At 39.9% G+C, this 19,888-nt stretch overlaps 2 protein-coding genes across 5 annotated transcripts in view; one reads left to right on the top strand and one right to left on the bottom strand.

The window, feature by feature from the left end:
* LOC130152073 (translation initiation factor IF-2-like) overlaps positions 1-19,888 on the top strand; it is a 46,890-nt gene that overhangs the window by 24,755 nt on the left and 2,247 nt on the right. The window lies entirely within an intron of this gene.
* The window catches only part of CDIN1 (CDAN1 interacting nuclease 1), a 146,216-nt gene continuing 131,318 nt past the window's right edge, over positions 4,991-19,888 (bottom strand). For 3 of the 4 annotated variants that reach the window (XR_008822869.1, XR_008822871.1, XM_056344981.1), the window contains one exon: positions 4,991-16,013. The gene's annotated coding sequence lies outside the window, so the exon portion shown is untranslated. The remainder of the gene's footprint in view (positions 16,014-19,888) is intronic. The other variant, XR_008822870.1, reaches the window with a different exon arrangement.

The following is a 19,888-nucleotide window of genomic DNA, read 5'->3' as shown; positions in this document are numbered from 1 at the left end:
TAAGCAGGAACTTGTTTTGCTTCAGTGTGCCTTTTTGGTTGTTAAAGTGCTCACATACTGCTTAATATTTTTCAAAGCACATGCTGAGCACTTATGGAAATGTGACCCTTTTACTCTCTCAAGTTAGGCAACTAAAACCTGAAGTATATCCTTCTGCGTTACTATTGAAAATCTGGCCATTCGTTTTCAATTGCTTTTGTGCTTCATTTCTAGGGCTAGTTATAGATGTGCTAAATATAGGCCAGTGCAAGAGATTCTGGAAAGTCTCTGACAGCAACTTAATGGGAGGTTTGAATGCTTGCATCTAAAAATTAGGCTGCTCAGTTAAGCTTCTCAGATAGGTGGATAGATAGATTGCTTCAGGCAGCCAAGTTTGAAAAGCTTGTCCTGCTTCTCTGCTTTTGGAAACACCAGCATAAAAATGGCCTGCGTCAGGTAGCCAAACACATCGCTGCCTCAGAGCTGTACACTGCTCATTCTGTGAGCTGGTGGTGTGGTTGCTGCAAGGGTTTCACGTAAATATCTGGTGCAATTGATTTGGTGGTGTGAATGGGATAGACATTTTCTTGGACAGCGGTCAAGTGCCTTCCTTGATTATTGCTGCTGGTGGGAATAATTGTATTCAAAGGAGCAAATGCAGGAAGGTGGTCCTGCTTTTGCCACACTGACCAGTCGTATATGGGGAAGCATCTGCAATAGCTTTTCATTCCTCTCTTGCTTGCATTTAACTCTGAGATCATTGAGGGGTTTTGGCTTGTAAATCAACTGCGCTGGAGGCTGTTATTGCTGCCTGACTCTTTCACTTAGTGGCATCAAAGTCTGGTGTAACACAACCTGGCCAGTTGCATTACCTTACCAGAATCTTGTGTTGGTGCTTGTATAACTCCTGCTCCTACAGAGTAGGTACAGATACCTACTGTAGTGCATGGTAGCAGCCTCAAGTAGTAAACCACTGAAGCAGTATGTTTACGTGGGAAACAGTGTTACGTGGAAAGGAAAGCTGTGCATAGCTGTGGATAACTCCTCCTACCAGAAAGCTAGTAGGATTAATGACCAGACATCAGAGAGCTCTGTGACAGTCATAACTATAATTTTTATGATCAGAACTAAACTTACTGAAATTGCACTAAAATATTCTAATCTTACTTTGCTGCTGTGGTTTTTTTTTTTACACGCAACAGTTACTATTTATCTTTTCTGGGCTATATGTTTGTCCTAAATGCATCTCGAAACAACAGTTTAAGAGACTTGGCCATAAAAATAACTATGGTTCTTCTTGTCTGAAAGAAAAAAAAAATACATAAATGAGGATGTTGCTGCGTCACTATGCCTTTTTTTGTTACTCAAAAGTTTTTGGTGGGCTTGTTTTTATAATTACCTTGGTCTGAAAATCTGAGTTGTTTCTGAAATGGCATTTTGGGGAGTCAGGAGAAGTGATTAAAGCTTATCAGGTTTCTGTGGTAGCTTAAACTAAGTCAGCTGATAATTATAAAGTGAGATAAAAATTAAAGCCGTGAGAATGAAACCTTACATTGAGCAAGGCAACTCATGGAAAAGCCCAATCCCCATCAAATACTGAGGAGGATTGCTCTACACCAAGGAAGGATTACACAAATTGCTCAGAAATTCTAGCAAAGCTATTTCTGTGGAAATAGAGTAACATCCTGCAAAGTTTACTGCCAGGTAACCCGGCAGCCAGCTAAATACACAATTTTGGACACCTCTTCTGCCTGTTTTTTTAAGATCCCAGGCACAAGAAAGGAATAGGGAATGAATACTCATACATATTTTCTTTCTGCTGGCTTGCTTGCCTTGCTTACCCCAGGACACAGAATGTTATTTGTGGGAAGCTGGCGGTTCTTCATGCAGGAAGACCGTTAGGAGAAGGGGCACTAAGAGGACCACTGCGCTCACCATTGCTAATGTGGAGGATGCTTGCGCACTGCGCAGCCAGAGGTATTTCATGCATCTGTAGGGATGAGGAAGAGTTATACTGCTGAACTACTGAACTCCTTGGGAGACAACTAGTTTGCAGAGATAAATTGCTGTTCTAAACTGTAGTAAGAATTCAGATCAGTAGACTTCTTTTTCACTGGTATGTGAACTCAGAGGGGCTTTCTTTATGCTTGGGGTTTTTTTTTAGTCAAAAAGGGGCAAAAAGAAATGGAAGAAACCCCCACAAAATAGGACTCTGCACAAACACAGAAAATGAGCACATACATATTCTACTTCTTTCCCTGTGCCCCCCCGCCTCCCTGTGCTGGGGTGTCCCCCCAGCGGCACATGTTAAGGCATTCGCAAAGCTACGCTTTAGAGTCTTTCTGAACTCTATTGTACATTAGTCTCTGCACCCATAAATTGACTCTAGGGTCATCCAGGGGATAATTTAACTGTAAATACAGGGTTGCACTAATATGTCTGTTGGCCCTCACTCATCCATTTGAATTGGCAGAAGTCCAGCTGGAATAGAGGAGAGAAGCTGTTTAAAGGACCCGTTCTTCATGATGTTACATTATCATATCTTGTGTTGTACTTCCCAAAGTAAAGCCTAGAATGGGATCGGTGTAACGGAGTAGACCTCTTTCAGTGGTGGGGAAGTGGATACTGGCTTTATATTAGGATGTAGTGTGTAGGGCAGAGTGTGGCCCAGGCTCTGGCCAGAGGAGATTACAGATGCAAAGAAAGTAGTATTTTTTATGAAGGCTGCTCAGTCACACATAACACTTACAGTCAAAGTGTTGTGCCATTTTATTTTTATGAGTCATTTAAAGGAAACATATACTTATCTCCAGTTTAAAGATATGAAGGAGAAAGTAATTTGCTAACAACTGTTTTGGGTTATTTGCAGGGACAAGATAAGAAATAAAGAGTAATTGTATTTTGACCCATAAATAACTCCAGCTTTCAGATGTCTCTTGTACTTTCTGAATCTGTAAAGGAATTTCATTATGGGCAGAAGAATGATTATTTTTTGTAATCTGTCTGTAAAATGAATAGGACACCTACTTTATCAGTTTTCACAGCGAGTAAAAAAAAAAAAAAAATTCAGAATGTTTGCCAGTGAAGTTATCTTGTGTGACAGAGCCTAACTCTGCAAAGACTCTAGTTTGATTGTTTTAGGGTTTTTAAACACACGTTTAGACAAAAGTGTGTATACTTGCTCATGTTTTTATTTAATTAAAGGGAAAAATTGTGTTCATGAAGGCTCAGGACTTGACTTTTTTTTTTTTAATTCTAGATTCCAGTGGTTCAGGCATCTGTATAACAGGCTTGTCTGTGCTACACTGCAGAGAAACCTTCCTCTTTGACCTACTGGGTGTTTCTCTTCTGAGGGAGGAAAGGAATTCTTTCCATGTTAAAAGAGTTCAGTCTCCTCCTGTCACTGATTGCCTCTGTTGCTTAGTTGAGCCCAATTATATACAATGGCTTTTCAAGAGTTCAGCTGTGAAGAAGGCATGTGTGCAAATGATATCAATAAAATAGCAGGATTTGCATACACAGGAGCAGCACACATGCTACCGCTTTGAAGATTTACTGTGTAAGGTACACTTACTGTTCCGTAGGACATCTGTTGACACTGCCACTTTTATACTCCTTCTGCTTAGTTCTCCTGGTTGCCATAGGCATAGGCGAAAGAAAATAGCAATGCTAACTGTTCATGCAGGAGTAATAACAGCCCTTAACAGAAGAAGAGTAATTACCTTTGGTTTCTCCCTGCTCTAAAACCTAATAAAATAGAGACTGGTGGCTACATAGTTGATGCATACAGAAGTCCTGTTGCTTTTACTAAAGCTGAGGCTAGTTATGTGAAACGTCCTTTGCTCACAAGCTGAATTTGCATCTTAATTTTGAAAAAAATCCATTACTGATGGGTAGATTTCCTGAGTACATTTGACAGCTTTCAAGCTAGCGGCATTTGGTAAGGCCTTTTAAAGTTATAGGAGATTTATAGCTAAAGAGATTACATAGCAGTGGGTTCAGATCCAATCCCTTTCCCCCAGCTCCTGCGCTGGGTAACAATGACAGGAGCTGTCTGTATACCAGAAGGAACAGTTTAAGAGGGGTGGCTGCTTTTGGCAATAGGAGCCCCCGTTAGCAGCCGGAAGCATTGGTGCTGAAAAGCAATCGCTGGTGTCAAGAACTTTCCTAGCTAAGCACTGCAGCTGGTGGCAATAAATAGCATTCTAATAAAGGAGGATGTTCAACTCATGACATAAGCGAATACTGTTTCAACCACAAAAAGTAATTTATGGCTCTGCATATGTCTGAAATGGATTTTTTCCAATACATTTTAAAATAAAAATGCTAAGATTTCAATGGAGGGAAAGATCTGCATTTTAAATCAAAATGAAATTGAAAGATCAATGAAAAGTGTACTGCTTTTTTAAGTACGCAATGATACATAACATCTTAAGGATGTGCACTGTCACAAAGCACAATTACCTTCATTCCTAAAAATGAAAGATGCTGTTTTCTGACTGTAAATGTTCTCTATATTGCATCAAGCCTAATAACTTCCCGTGTCCATGATAATCCCCCTCCAACATTTAGACAGAACCATCATCATCTTCTCTCATAAGAATGCCAATGATCAAGCAGAAAGTAGCAAATAACAATATGCTTGAATTGCATAAACATAATAATTCCTGATAAAAAATTGGCTCCAGCCTCAATGAAGAGCAAAAAAAGAGGATTGGGTAATGAAGTCATTAGGTTCATTAGACCTGTTAACATATCGAGTCCACTACAGTAAATAAGGTATTAGTTTATTTGAACATATGCTACTGCTCTTTGTTCTACATTCTGTTTATGCCACGTGTGATTTCTCTTACATAATTATTGTGAAACATAGCACATGATACATACTGTGTCATCTCCCACTAGGATGAGCAGTGTGTATGTGATACAGGGAGAAACTGTCCCTTGAGCTGGTTTCTGCTGGTTGGTTTAGGGTTTTTTTTGGCTGCATGGAAGAGAAGGTAGTTTTGTGTTTTGTTGACAGCCTATGCTCAATGTAACTGAATGGATCGGTTGTCCTGAAAGGCATTTTATACAGGAGCTTGTTTTGAATCATGAGGGTTGAATGTGCAAGCACACAAAATGAGTAACTGGTTAAGTGTTACTCAAGATCAAAATCCTTTGTACTGGCATGCAAAGCATAGTGTACGTATTTGCAGTTCCTTAAGGAAATATATCCTTTGTATTAGTCTTTTACATGTGTTTATTAATTTTCCAGTTTTGCTTTTGGAAGAAACAGGCTTGCCTGTTCAAGAGATGGCTGATGCCCATTTATCAGTGGTACAGCTCTGTGCTCAAGCTGCCTCTAATCTCTGCTCCCTCTCTCTCCCCCTGTAGATAGTTTTTGCTGTCATCTAGGAGTTAAAGAGCCAGATTCTCAGCTGGTGCACATCAGCACTGCTATCCTGAAATAAATAGGCATAACTTCACTGGAGTCACTGAAACCTAAGCTCAGACTCATGGGTTTTTCTGTCCTTGAGCGCAGTGCTTTAAGGCTTATGATACACACTTCTGTGATACTTTGTTATGGTATAAACAAACACCATGCTTCTGATTCAAATTATAATCTCATTCACCCAGAAACCAATAGAGCTCTGCTTATTTATCCCAGCTGAGAAGATAGCCCAAAGGCTTTTCATGTTGTATGATTAAGTCATGGGCTGTGATTCCAATGCCCCCCCCTCCCCCAAACAAGGAGGCAACCCCACTACTGCTGGTGCAATTACTTAGATGTGAAACAGTTGTTCATAGAGGTTTGAATTCAAATCAGTGCCACTATCTTTATTCTGTAGTGAAGTGATGTGCCTGTTAAGGCTTTAGTTGGTTCTGAAAAAAAGCAAGAGTCTGAATTCAGCTATCGGTATGAAGAGTTGGGCAGAAATTTGAGGGTAATGAAAGGATGGAACACCTACCAAAAATGTTGAATTGAATATTTCCTGTAAACTGTGTGTGCAGCCACAACACTCTTTGATTCTCAGTCGCATTTAAACTTGGGATGGAATCCAGCTGCAAAGCCTGGATCTAGATCTGAATTTCCACTAGTTCAAGGTTGTTGTGATCAGTGGAGTTTATTTGGTTCCGTATCTAATTTAAATGCAGAACTTTTAAGGTAACTTCAATCAGATGTTCTTGGGATCCACTAGAATAATAGTGCAATAAAAGCTGAAATTAAACATATCTGGTATTGTGTAGGGATTTTATTAGTAGTCCAGTTTAAGGTTAAAATAGTGCTTTCATGCAGTCAGCCTACGTTAATAAAGCTGGGGAGTTTGCAAATGATTTAAAATCATGGCTTACACATTTTTCCAAAGCAAAAGAAGAGAAGCACAGAAAGTTCATCTGAATTCTTAAGGCACTGCATGTGGTGAACATTAGTTTTCCCCCCCTTTTTTTTTTTTTGTTTGTTTTTTTTTTGTTAAGGTTAGCTAATGCTTTCTTTTTCTTCACAAATACTGTACTGGTAACTGAAGATATTTTCCACATGTGTACAACATCAGGGATAGCAACATCAATGATACAAGGACCTTCTTTAGGTGTGGTGCGTAGTAGCAAGGAAACATAACTGTGTATGTATTCGGATCTCCATGGTGGCATGTTCTTCCAAAACTGCAAATCACTGCAGATGAAGGAACGTGGCCTGACAAGAATTGGGAACTGGAGAAAGAAAAGAATGCAGTATTTACTTAAAATCAAAACAAAACTTGAAACAAAGAACCCAGTTGTTGCTTCTAAGTCTAAACTGTGATATTTCATTCAATATGCTTGCCGTCTTGGTCAAAATCAGCCATAGGAATGGGATAGCTGTCAACTGTCACAATTTTTGCCAACAAGAAATAAGAAAACCCAGTGTTCCCCTTATTCTCCTTTGTATCAGTTTTCCTCTGCTCAGCCAGGTTAGTGGTTAGCTGGGGAATGTCAGCAGTGATAATTCGGATAAAAACGGTCTCCTGTTTTTGGCTGGTGAGAAGGCGTTTGAGAAACTTCCAGGTAAAGGAGGGGAAAGCTGAGAGGTAAACCAGTGTCCCCAGGCTGCCTAGGGGACTGTGGGCTGCCAGTGGGGTGCTGCTCTTGGTCGTGCTGCAGCGCCCTGCCGGCCGCGGTGCGCTGGCCTCCCACTGCCCGGCGTGCAGCCAGCGGGCTGGGGACCGGAGGCTGCCTCCTGCCTGGAGGTGATCCTCAGCGCCCTGGCAAAGCACCTTCACTCAGGGCGGAGAAGTGGGGAAGCAGAACAATTTCTCGAGTGATGACAGCCCACCTGTGAAAGCAGTCCAGGACCCTTTAAATACTTCTAAAGTGAGCGGGGTGGCTGCGGCTTTTGCACGCTCTGGTTTTTGGGCAGGGGGTCAGCTTGGTGTGGGTGGCTGCTGAGGGAAGCTCGCAAGGTTCTGCTGCCTGGGCCACCTAACTGCAGTTTACCTGGGGTAAATGTTCTTAGTGAGCTGGCTGTGCTGTTCTGCTTTTATGAAAGAACATGCCTCTCAGAAATCAGACTAGATGTGACCTCTGACCCAAGCAGGGGGGGTCTCCGGCAGTTTAAGAATGGGATAAATCTGCTCCCTAAATAAGCACAAGCTTGTGTCTTTCCCACCAGAGCTGAAGCACCTGGTACATAGGACTGCACCGTTCCAAACTGATAATCACCTGTCATCTATTGCCTGTTTGATCATCAAGTTTTAAGACTTGAAGCCCATTGCTTTTTCCTCTTTACTCCCTTCTTCTGCCTCAAAACTTTGCAGGAGATGACTTACTGCTTTGCAACGTAACAGCCTGTCACTTGTAGCCCTCAGCTCCTCTGATTTCCCCCATTCTGGTGATTTGCTATGGGTTTTTGTGGTGTTAGATCTGCTTATAGTTGTGTAAAAAAGCAAATGGGATATGCAGATTTTAGATCCTTTAAATAATCACATAATACCCACAGATGCAGTGATGACTTGAGTGGTCTCCTCTCCACTTTCCCCCATCAATTAAAAATTGCCAGCACTAAGAGCCCCAACATCAAAAAAAGAAAAAAAAAAAAAAAAAAAAAAAAAGAGCCCCGAGAAGCACTCTGGCTACTATTGTTTTGGTTTTGTGCTCTTTCTTCAAGTTACCTCAAAGAAAAGGCATTGAGGTCTCTTAAATGTGTATATCAGGTGCTGGCAGCACTGAATCTTTGTGTATCCTGCTTAAGAGAAAAATGACAGCTGATGGATAAATCTTTCTAAAGAGGTCTTGAAACAGCCATATTTTTTTGAACACTTAGATAGTGAGGCTACGTTTTGCTTAACTCTTTTGTAAGAAATTAAACTATTAATAACTTCTATTACATAATTTTTTTGCCTCCTTCCCAATAGTTTTCATTTCTTGTTTGCATTTTAGTAACATGGAATAAGGATCTCAAGCTTTTTGGGTAGAAGGCTGTATCTTTAAGAACCCAAACTTCAGAGGACTTGCCAAATCTTGCATCAAATATGAAACTCACAGAAAGAGCATTAAAAAAATATTTAAACCTAGCGATTAATTTCTTACCATCTGGAAGACCACAAACAGTGACAAAAGCATCTAAAAACTTCATATGCCATTAATAGGCTGACTGCTTCAATACAGAATATTAGGCTGCTCATAGGAACAGATTAATGTATAACCAGTCATGACTGGCCTTTCAAACATATCAGAATAGACAATCCTGTACATAATGGGGAATCTCTATATTATGATTGATGTCCAAGATTCATGATGTTATAAACTATTGGTTATGTTGTTTTGACAATGGAAGAATTAATGAATGAGATTTGCCTGCAGTGACGAACTATATCATAAAGAAACATTAATAAAGATAAAACATTTGGAAATTCTCTACGAAAAATAACATTTTTGCTCTTTTCACAAGGAACAAAAGAAGCCAGAAACATGACAGATTTCATCAAGAGAGCTGTTCACAGATTAAAAGTAGGTCTGATTTTTGTTTTGCTGTGCTAGACTTCACTTCTCAAACCACAGAAGAGTGAGGCAAGTGTTTTCAAGCTTATATAGTGTGGTGGTTTCTTTTTTTTTTTTTTTTTTGCTAATCCTGTTATATCATACAGGAATTGTTTGTGCCTGGGTGAGTTCTTCTGTTCAGCCTTCTGGTGTACTCATAAAATGCCACGTAGGATCCACTGTGATCTTAATTCTGTCTGTTAAACCAGCAAGGCCTACTCATGTAATGAGTTATGGCGATAATTCAGGGAATTGGGGGCGTTCGGCACCACAGAGAATTTGCAATCTCAGTGTATGGCAGCTCGAAAGGTTTAAAGACTGCAAAAAAATGCACAGAACAGTAGGAGCTCAGACTCGAGATCCTCTGAATACTGAAGGAAATGGGTTGCTCTATAAAAGGGTACTTCTGGTCCCAGTGGCGGTCATGGAGGGTGACTCAATGCAAACCATGGAACCCCCCATTTCCGAGTACCTAAATGCCTTACCTAGCTTAATTTTTGGAGTGCTTGGCACTTCCTGGGTGAACTTTCCCTATGAACTTAGGCTGTGCCAAATCACTAGATTATTTACCTCATGGTTTGAATGCAAACAAACAAACAAACAAGTCTGGCAAGGCATGATAGAGAAATACTGGGTTTAAAGTTAACATCTCATAATGGGGGGGAACTTAGAAGTGTGTAATTGTATATGTTAGCATCAACCAAAAAGGCATGGCAAGAAGATTGGGCTCTTGTGTTCATGTTTACTTCATCTTTAGCTGGTGCAAATTCCATACCGGTATTAAGGGTATTTTTTACCTATCTATCTTCCATTCTTTTTTTGGATGCTACCTTTCCTGCTAAGCTTCTCTAGAGTAAGGTTTATAAACCAGTGTAGCTGGGCTGTGCCACTGAAGAAGCCTATAGAAAACGGTTGTCCCGTTTAGAGTTAGGGAAAGAGAGATGATTAGATTCCTTAAACTCTTTATTGAGTCTTTCTACTTAATTTTTGTAATGTAAAAATTATACACTGGTTACAGAAACATCTGTTTCATCTGAAACATTAGGTAGCTGAGCATGTGAAGAAAGGCTTCTCTGTACTGCCAGTGAGATGAAAAGTCAATCTATTTGTCTTCTCTTTTGTTAGATTTTGAGTCTCTGCTATTCTAATCTTAAAGGTTAGATTCAAAAGGAATTAATTTAGATGCATAAACTTGGAACGTCATTCTTGCAGATCCTGGTTCCAGCAGCTCATTTCCCAGGTGTCCAGGGCAAACTAGACCTCAGGTTTTGACCCCAGAATTCCCCACAAGCCTGAAGTTCTGCTCCCCGCACCCTGGAGCACTTTCACCTTGTCACCTCGTTCAGGCTTTTTTCCTGGGTAGGATCCAGAAGTTGGGGAAACTTCTCTATCGGGTTTCAACTGTATGTTAATCTAAAAGCAAACCTACATATGGTAAGTCAATCAATCTCTACTTAAAGTGGAGTGATAGCAACTTTTTTCTTTACAGAACACATGGGAGGAGAGTGAGTTGCTGTCCCCCCTCTTATACAATTGCATTTTGCTAAGTGCATTAATATGTATTTAGTTTTCTCCTTCATATGAGATTTAGATTGACTGAAGAAATAACTGAAATAGTACTGTGATGCTCGTTCTTTTTCCTACTTTCTGGCCCATGAAACTTGAGTTCTTTCTGCATCAGAATGACTGTGACAGATGAGAGTGGAGACTGTCAATTGTGCCTACAAGTTTGGACACCCACTTGTGCCTTTCTGAGCCCAAGAAGGTGCTGTAACCACCTGCCTTTCCATGCAAGTGCACTGAGAGAGGGATTTATGTCTGGAAGATACAGAAGTACTTTGGAAGAGTTCTCTACATTTGTTTATTGGGAAAGCATTTGTAGGCACTTAAATTTAAGGCTTTGGTTTGTGAGTAGGTGGAGGCGCTGCTATGTCTTAATGAAGACTCCTGCTTCAGGGGCAAAAAGGAATTTGCATGCAGTTCTCCCCAGTGGGTTCCTGCTGCAGTAGTTGTGTTGACCTTCAGGTGGCTGCTCAGCCTGAAGGTGGTCCCCATTGCACCTTCTGGGGTGGATAGCCCCTTCAGTGATGACACGGGGAGCTGAGGCCCCTAAATAAGCATTTCATATTTCTTTCCTTGGAACAGTTGAGATGCACAACATGTGATTGCGGTATCTGTGTGGTGCTGCTGTGAGCTCAGCAGCATTTCATACTATGGACTTCTTAGCTTTGCAGAGTTTGTAAAACCTGCTTTATGTTCTAGAATGCATCACTGACTAAAGCTCTTTCTCTCGTAGACCACTCCCAATGCTTTGTTAGCAATAAACATCCCACTGGGATTCTGCCTTTCTATCTGCTACATCTCCTGCTAAAGAATAGTCTGTGTGTATCTATCTATCTATCTATAAAGTCAGCTTTATACCTGAACAAATTGGATATACAGCTGAGTTGCTTCTCCTTGACTGACAGCATCCATGTAACTGTGTCTATGCTCTTAAATAAAAATAAATAAAAAATACAGCTGCATTTCATTTCAAATTGAAGTTTTTTATAAAGCTGGACAGGGATTTTCAAGAGCATTTGGCAATTGCCTTAACTTAGATTCCTCTAAAAGAATTGGTAAGTGATGTCTAGAGGCAATGAGTTAAGCTATTGCTGACTGCGCTAGAAAAATCCCACTCATGATTTCTCAATTCATTTTTTTTTGGAAGATAAGACAAGAAGCTATCTCTTGTAGGTTGTAGTATATGGATTGTCACGCAGTGCTCAGACGCTGTAGTCTGCCTTTCTAAATTAAGAGGTTAATATCCTCCCGTGAACACCACTGGTAGGGCTAAATTACTTCTAAGGGCTATGTATAAGAATTTTTAGAGATGAGATAAGCCTGACACATTTAAGTGGATAATTTCTGCTGCTAACAGTACTTGAATTTCACAGGACAAACAAAAATACAAATGTGTGCGCTGACTTATTTGCAAAGTCCTCTTCGGATTCAGTGTATCATAACCTCACTTGGCCTTGCTTTGGAGAAAATTTGCTGAGTACACAGTAAGAACAAAAGTACACTGCAAATATTTTAGTCTGTGCAGCATAAGATTGCCTTTGAAAGATATGTGGGAAACAAAACCAGCCAAACAAAAGAATCCAACCCCAAACAAATGTTAAATCAGAAAAGCAAAACACAGGAGTACAGAAGCACAGCTATACACAGGACTTAGAAACTGAGCTGCTGTCTATTGTGTTTTACTCTAGTGCAGTCGTTGGCAATAAACTTACTTTTAATGCCTCGGTTTAGCTGTGTCAGCGGTGTGGTGGGACAAGCTTGCACCTTACAAGTATTGTTACATTAGTTGTCTCTGAAGAATATTCACCAACCCTTACGCATTACTAGCAGAACAAATGTTAGTGTTCACTGGGACTTCTCAGCACGAGATTTATGTATCTGGAAGAATCACAGTCTGTTATGAGGTCTGAGGCAGGTATCTAATTTGAGTTTTTAGTTGCTGCTCAAACAAGACTATTTTTAGAACTGCGCTGGGCTGCTTTTTGCTGTGATCCCTTCCTGCCTTGCTACTATAGTCTGTCTGCTCCAGTAAACTTCAGAGTTAATACTTTCCCAAGTGTATAACATACTAAGATGTGCACCCCGCCAGTATTAATTCTGTTACTCATAATTCTAGCCGGTGAGCTGCCCAAGGCAGGCACCTTCACAAAGTTTCTAGCTTCGTACACATCTTCATGACAGCAGTCACCTTCTCTTAGGCTACTCTGCATGACTAAATCATCCCCAAGTCTCAGATGAGGTAACTGGACACTTCTTTCACACACAATGGTTTTGTACTTCAAGCTGTAACTTTTGATGGAAGTTTTTAGAAGATTGTGCCAGGTGGAACTGCTGTTGGGGCCAAAGCCTGTCTCCCTGCATTGACAACAGAGGTAGCTAAAGTGGGGCATCATGCAGGAGCTGTGGAATATGCCAGTGATGTGTTTCTGATGGTACAGCCAGGAAAGCTTTCTGTATCCGTAGAGCTCCAGTTGCATGACTTCAGCTTTACTTCTGCAAGTAAAAGTGTTTAGCGTAAACCCACCGTATAAATCTCAGCTCGCTCTCCCTGATGAATCTGGAACCTGAGGATTATCTGTTCGGTGGTGTGTGTGGTTTTTTTTTTTTCGGTTTTTTTTTTCTTATTGGCATGCTTGCTGGGCTTTTTGTCTTGCCACCTGATTAGCTAGATACACCAGACCCTTTGAAGAGAAATCTCATCTTGCAGTTCAGAGGTTTATGAATTCATTCTGCCTGAACTATTTTTGTGACAAATCTGCTAATTTCACAAGGAGAAAAGTCATATCTAATAGACAGCTCACTACAGGTTCTGATAGTCCAATTCTCATCTTCCCATTTCACACATTATGCTAGCAGTCCTCCTGGCCACCTTTGGTATTAACTCTATCTTTGTATCTCCATTATATTCAGACCGTGCAATTCAATGACAGTCTTTTGAATCTGGAGGCATCATGTGAACAGACTTTCTAACGAAATTTCCAGGCCTCTGACTGTGTCTGTCTTGGCCTCCTAGTGTTCCTGGCAATTTTTTTTTTCCTTCTTAAAGTACTTTAATTTTTCTCCTTCTTTCTTGCCTTTGCTGTAATTGGGAAAATCAAGAGCATTCACCACCCACAACAAGTAACAGCAAAGCAAAAAAAGTCCAAACCCCAAACACTTAAGCACACTTAAAATCCCTCAGTGGCACAGCTGACATTTAGGGCACAAGAGAAGGAAAGCATCGTTGTATTGCTATTTCATTACAGCTGTATTCATCGGTAGGTTAAAGTGTTTGTCTTAACCTCCATCTTATAAACTCTAAGTGGTTGGTTCATTGTAAGGAAGGTTGAAATATGGAGACAGGTTGATCAAGTGCTTTACAAGAGACAGTTGCGTTTCCCTTCATTCCTTGGATCAGGTCAGCCATACTTCAGCCTGTGGAGATGCATCTTGTTTAGTTTTCATACGTTTAGAAATATGGAAGAATGGCTGATCTGTGTCTCGCACAGCCCAGCATCAGCACTCATTCACCTATTTGAAAATCATTCAGCATTTTTGTGATCTGATGAGGTTTATATTTTGAGCTGGTTCAGTGACTCAAGACACATCTTTTAAAATATGAACAAAATAATGTTACAATGTGCTGTATATCAGCCAGTGAACAGTTTTGGAAGAAATCAGTTACATTCTGAAAGCTGTGGTGTTTAGTGTGGTGGTTTTTTTTTTTTTTTTTTTCTTTTAAACTGAATTAAAACGGTACTTTATGACCCCTTTTCACTAAATGAACAATGGCACACAGGTAATTTTATCCATTCAAAGACCCCTCTTATTTCATGACAAACTTATGGACCTTCAGTGTGCTCATCTGCCACGCAGCATACTTTTGTGCCACTCAGATAGATCTAAAACTTGCCAATATGCTTGTGGTATCTATATCATGGTATTTTTGGCAGAGGCTATATGCAAAGAAGAGAAATCTATCAGCTCAGTTTTCCTTCTCCAGGCATTGACTTTTATATTGCACCACCAGAGCTTTAATAATTGTAAATTGGCAAATACAGAAACATTTTTTAAGTTGCTGAAGAAGTGCTGGTTTACAGCACGGACAGGAGAAGACCTGGCTCCACAACTTAAGCAGATAAAGTAAATCAAGGGTGTTTCTGGTGAAGGTATTATCCCAGTCATGTGGGTGAATGGAATTTTCCAAAGTGAGAACAATGCAGAAAGATTAAACAAACTAGACAATGAAACAATTATTTAAAAATATCTTCATTTTTAGCACTTTGGCAAATGGAATACATCTAGCTAAGTATATGTGTCTCACAAGCTGCCTCTCAATCTGGACCTGTGGAGCTGAGAGAAAGCACTGCAGCGAGGAGGAGAGAGACAGGGGAGATCAGAGTACGACTGCAGACGATGGGAACACATTGCAAAACTGCCTTCAGACCCTAAGCCAGTGTGGTGAACATCTTGTTCTGCTAAGGTCAGTACTAATCCTATTGCTGATTCAATTCTGTAGAGCCAGATGCTGAACACAGCTAAAGAGATGAAACAGTTAGTTTCGTTCTTCTGTCACTGGACTGTCAGGGCCTGGATCTAAACCTGAGACTTAATCCCTGTGATGGGTCCTCTCCTTTGTTTTCTTCTGCTCCTGAGTCACATCAAATGTGCCTTGCCAAAGAATTCAGGAAAATACTTTTTGATATCTTTGAAGGAAGTATGGGGCCAAGAAATCAGAAAATGCTTTACTGTTTAGCTGCTAGTATTTATAAAACCAGGAAGCCATCACTTATGGGCTTGCCACACAAGGGCTAAATAGACAGAGGAAGTCGTGCTTTAACATTGTTAGTGGATCAGTGGGAAGCACAGCAATGCGTTTGACTGGCCAACATTTAAAAGAACAACTTGCGTACATTAGTTTTAAGGCGTCACTGCTGTAAACATGCTGGCTACTATGCCTCTAAGAACACTTGTTTTTTAAATCCTAGAGTAAAAACACACGGAAAGGGAATAGGGGAGATTTATCAGATTGAATCAGATGGCAGAAAGCAGTGAAAACTGTATAAAGGAAAGAATAATGGAAAATCTCATTAGCGGAATTGGAAACAAACAAAAAAGCAAGTATCATAGGTACAACTAGCAGAGTATACTGGGAGAACAAAATTGCTTTTGATTTCAAAGACAAAGCCTTTTACTGAATGCAATGCAGCAGAAGGAACCTTGTTCCCCTCTCTGGGTGGTAGGACACCTGTGTACTGGCCCAGCAAGGTGGGGTTCCTTCACAGGGTCTTGCAAGCCAGGACTGGGCAAAGTACAGCTGCCATCTAAGTCTCTGGTGACAGTGAGGTTTCCATCTGTTGTCCTTCAGGAGGCTGCAGGTTGACTTTCTTCAGAAGCAGCTACAAGAACAACTTTGGCCAGGCTTGGCACGTGTGAGAGGAAGGCTTTTGTTTCTCTTCATAAAGCAAGCAGAGCTTTGGATTAGGTACGTGATTCTGAAAGAAGAATCAGACAGAAATAAACAGTGTATTAGGGAAGAATGTAGAAAAATAACAAACACTTTTTTTTTTCTTTTTTTAAAAATGGAATTATAACCAAAGTGTTGCTAACACAAGAAAAAAATATTGAGAAAAAAAGCCTATAGGGCAAGTGTGAAGCAGTTTAATTTCTGAAAGAGCACTGGGAAATGATGTAAAGCAATTCTGAACTCATTGTTTAAGCACAAGAACTTATTTTTCTACTTGGGGCTCACTGTACTGGTACTTGCCATCCTTGTGCAGCTACAAAATGGACATTTTGTCATTATTAGTCACTTCAAATTTGAAAAAGGGTGTCCCAGAAAGCAGGGATGAAGTTAACACCTTCTCTATTTTGGAAAACCTAGCTTGTTAACGTGACCAGACCTCAGCAGAAACCAATAAGGCTGAATAAAATACCATCTCTCAAAAAGTTACAGGGTAAATATTCAGCCATCAGCGTGATTCTGCTGACCACAGATGCCAGTAGATCACTGCCTCTGATTTAACCCTGCAATGTAATGATGTAGGGTAGGGTAAGAGTGAAACCAGAATCAGACTCATAGACTCTAGCATGTCTGGGGCAGAGATGAGGAAGCATGAGAAAAATCCGAGTCTGCTTTCTGAGCCTTCATGGCAGAGCTCTTGCAAACTGATCACTTTCTGTAAATAAGTTATTGTGCCTGAGTAACTGAAGAATGAAGAAGAAAGGTGTGCAGCTTGTAAAATGCAGATAGGGACACTGTGCATTACACACTAAAGGCTAGCTGCAACAAATGATAACAGTTTCCCTCCAAATAGCTCGAAAAGTAACATTGAAGAGTCTAACACCTATCTCATCTGGGACATAATTAAAACTCCCCATTGTTGCTCAGATGTTAAGATACTTCATTTTCTTCTTTGACTCTAGTTAGCATTAGCTTTGAGTAAGTTATCTGTCTTGGGGCAAGGGACATAAACCAGTTATGCATAGCATTAATGGACAGGATTATTTCAACCTTAGTACAGCATGGATTAGATATATGGGAGACAAAGGTCCATCTATGACACTATTGTGTGTTCCTATGGCATATCTGCTTGTCAAGCCAGAAAATGTTGCCGAGTTTCCAGGGGCTGTGGGTTGCTGGAACACAAACAGCTCGTACAACTCTTACCCTCTGTGGCTGCTTGCAGGAAACTTCACAGGAAGGTTGGAGGGAAATGAAAGTGTAGGAAAACCTGTGTTGACTGGAGCCTCCGACTTCTTGGTAAGTCAGTATGAGCTCATCAGTACAGCCCAGTAACTGGGCTAGTGATATCAGAATTGTTAAGATAATTCAGCCAACTGTGAGAACTGAGACTTTGGACCTTCATGTCAAATGTGCACCTAAGCAAAGGAACTTGTTGCTGTTGCACGCTCCACTTAGCAGACTCTTTCCTACTATGTATTTTATGCAAATATTTATTTCACAAACTGAGCTACAAACTGACTCTGAAGACTGGTGTTAGGAGGTTTATGAGCGTATCCTACGATGGCTATATCCCCTTACTGTTATATTTTATTGGTGTCAGCTAACCATCAAAGTCATCCATGTAATTGCCTTGAAACATTGAATGTTTTAAGTTACTGATTTCAGTCAGATTACACATGTACAAAACTTTGTGGATCACACCAAGTATTTAAGTATTTCCAAAGGATGAGATCAGAACTGAAGCTAAACTTACAGATCACAGAAATAATTTGAAGTCAGCAAGCTGAAACTCTAAAAATACACTAGCAAGTACTATGCGCAAGAAGGAAAAAAAAATAATAGAATGAAAAAATGATGAATTTGGGATGAATCTGGATCTGGCCATTATAAAGGGGCCCAGACTAAACAGAAGCTACCGACTTGTCACTTTTTTGTATTTGCAGGAATCTTGTACATAAGATATTTTGTTTCTAAAACTAGAACAAAATAACAGAGACAAACTGGAAGAGACAAGTGTAAAGTAACAAATACGATCATAAATTTCAAAACTTTCTACAAAAAATGTTGGAAGAGTTTGTAGTGTTTAGTTGAGGAAAACAGTGTTCAAATATGGAAAATGTCAGAAAAAGAAGGTGGCCACCAGATTTATTTTCTGTATTCATTTATAATTGGATGAGATGAAACAGGCTTATTATAGCAAGAAAAGATTTAGGTAAGACATTGGAAAATCTCTAACTAAATAAAGATGGGTAGCAGAATGGATTCCCATAATCTTTTTCAGCATCTCCATCGTTGGAGTTTTTAAGAATAGATTAGACACACATTTAAGCTGATCTGTATAGACAGTCTTGCCTCAGAAGGATGAAACTGTATGCGTTGAGACCCAACTGTGCCTACACTTTTTTTTTCATGAGATATAGCCCGACTATTTTTTTTTAAATGTATTTCATCATTTATATGTAATGCAATGCCAAATACACTAAAATGAGGCTGCTTAAAGTGTGTATGGAAACAAACTGATTAAACTAATTTTTATGTTTTTCCACTTATTATGGAGCTGTCATTGCTGAGACAGAATACAAAATGGAGTGTGGTGTGAATGCTCATTATGGAAAAGCAAAAAAAAAAAAAAAAAAAAAAAAAAAGTCCAGTATATCATTTGTAATGGGAAATGTATTCTGGTAAGAAAGCTTGTATTTCCACAGTGTTCTTATACTGGGAGTTTCAAAGCACTTTCAGAAATGTTCTTAGCAGCCCTGAGGCACTTTGTGAGGTTAGACCACATCTCTGCCGCTTTAAATGGGAGACAGAAGCCCCAAAATGTCTAGTTCAAGTTCTAAAACCTGCTGGTTCCTAGCAGGGCCAGGCCTGGCCTCCTCCAGGTGCAGCTCATCTCCTCTTCTTTGTCATGCTCCCTCAGCATCACTGTCACTTGTCAACCTGTCTCTGTGCTTTCATCAACACTTAAAGACAGGATACCATCCTGTATGACAGGGGTAAGTGCTGAGTTACCATCCTTTCCTGAAGACCCCTACCAACATACCTATAAAGAGCAAACATGTAACAAGAATTTCTGTAAGAGAAAGGGTAGCTGATATTTATTAAAAGCAGAAATAATATGTGCATATTATATATGTATGTTTATACATAAATGTACATGTATTTATATAGATAAATATATGAAAAAAGTTGTATTCCTTTGACCTAGTCTCCTATGTCATCTCTTCTTAGGACAGAGACACAGAGAGACTTTGTATGTGTTTGTACAGCACGTTGGGACAAAGAGACATTGGTCTTGGCAAAAACCCCTTGTTGATAGTATTAGATGAAAAATATATTGTATGTTTGTGTCCTAATGCTACAGTCCTATACTCTGGAAACATGAATTTGCATAAAGTTTGTAAGCTTGACTTGGTGCTTGTTTAGGTACTTTCAAAAATAATTATTTAATATTGTTACTGTTTGACCATTTTACATGTCTGCTTTATGTTAAACATGAATACTTGGGCCATGCAAACAGTAGTTGCTCCGTGAATGGATACTTTTCCATGTTCATATTATTTTAATTCGTCAGGTTCTCAGAGGTAAATACATTATAGCAATTCTGTCTGTTTATAGACAAGTCAGCCGGACATCAAGATAAATCTGTTAAATACCTATTTAAAAAAGCGCCTTTGCCTGGCATTAGGTGGATTCAGTTTCTATGAAAACTTAACTTGGCACTAATATGCTTTGTACTGCCCTTCAACACTGCGCTTTGTGCTATCACTGTTGAGAGGCAACAGCGAAAAGTATTTACACAACAAAGGAGAAAAAAACCCAACCCCAACTCTCTAATAATGAGAATAACCTTAGCCAAGGATATCTCCCTGAGAATTAATAACTAGCTGGGGTTAATGGTCA

This window comes from Falco biarmicus, chromosome 7 (genome assembly GCF_023638135.1).
Source record: "Falco biarmicus isolate bFalBia1 chromosome 7, bFalBia1.pri, whole genome shotgun sequence".
Classification (NCBI taxonomy): Eukaryota; Metazoa; Chordata; class Aves; order Falconiformes; family Falconidae; genus Falco; species Falco biarmicus.
Note: the sequence above shows the minus strand (reverse complement) of the source record. Positions and strands in the feature narration are given on the sequence as shown.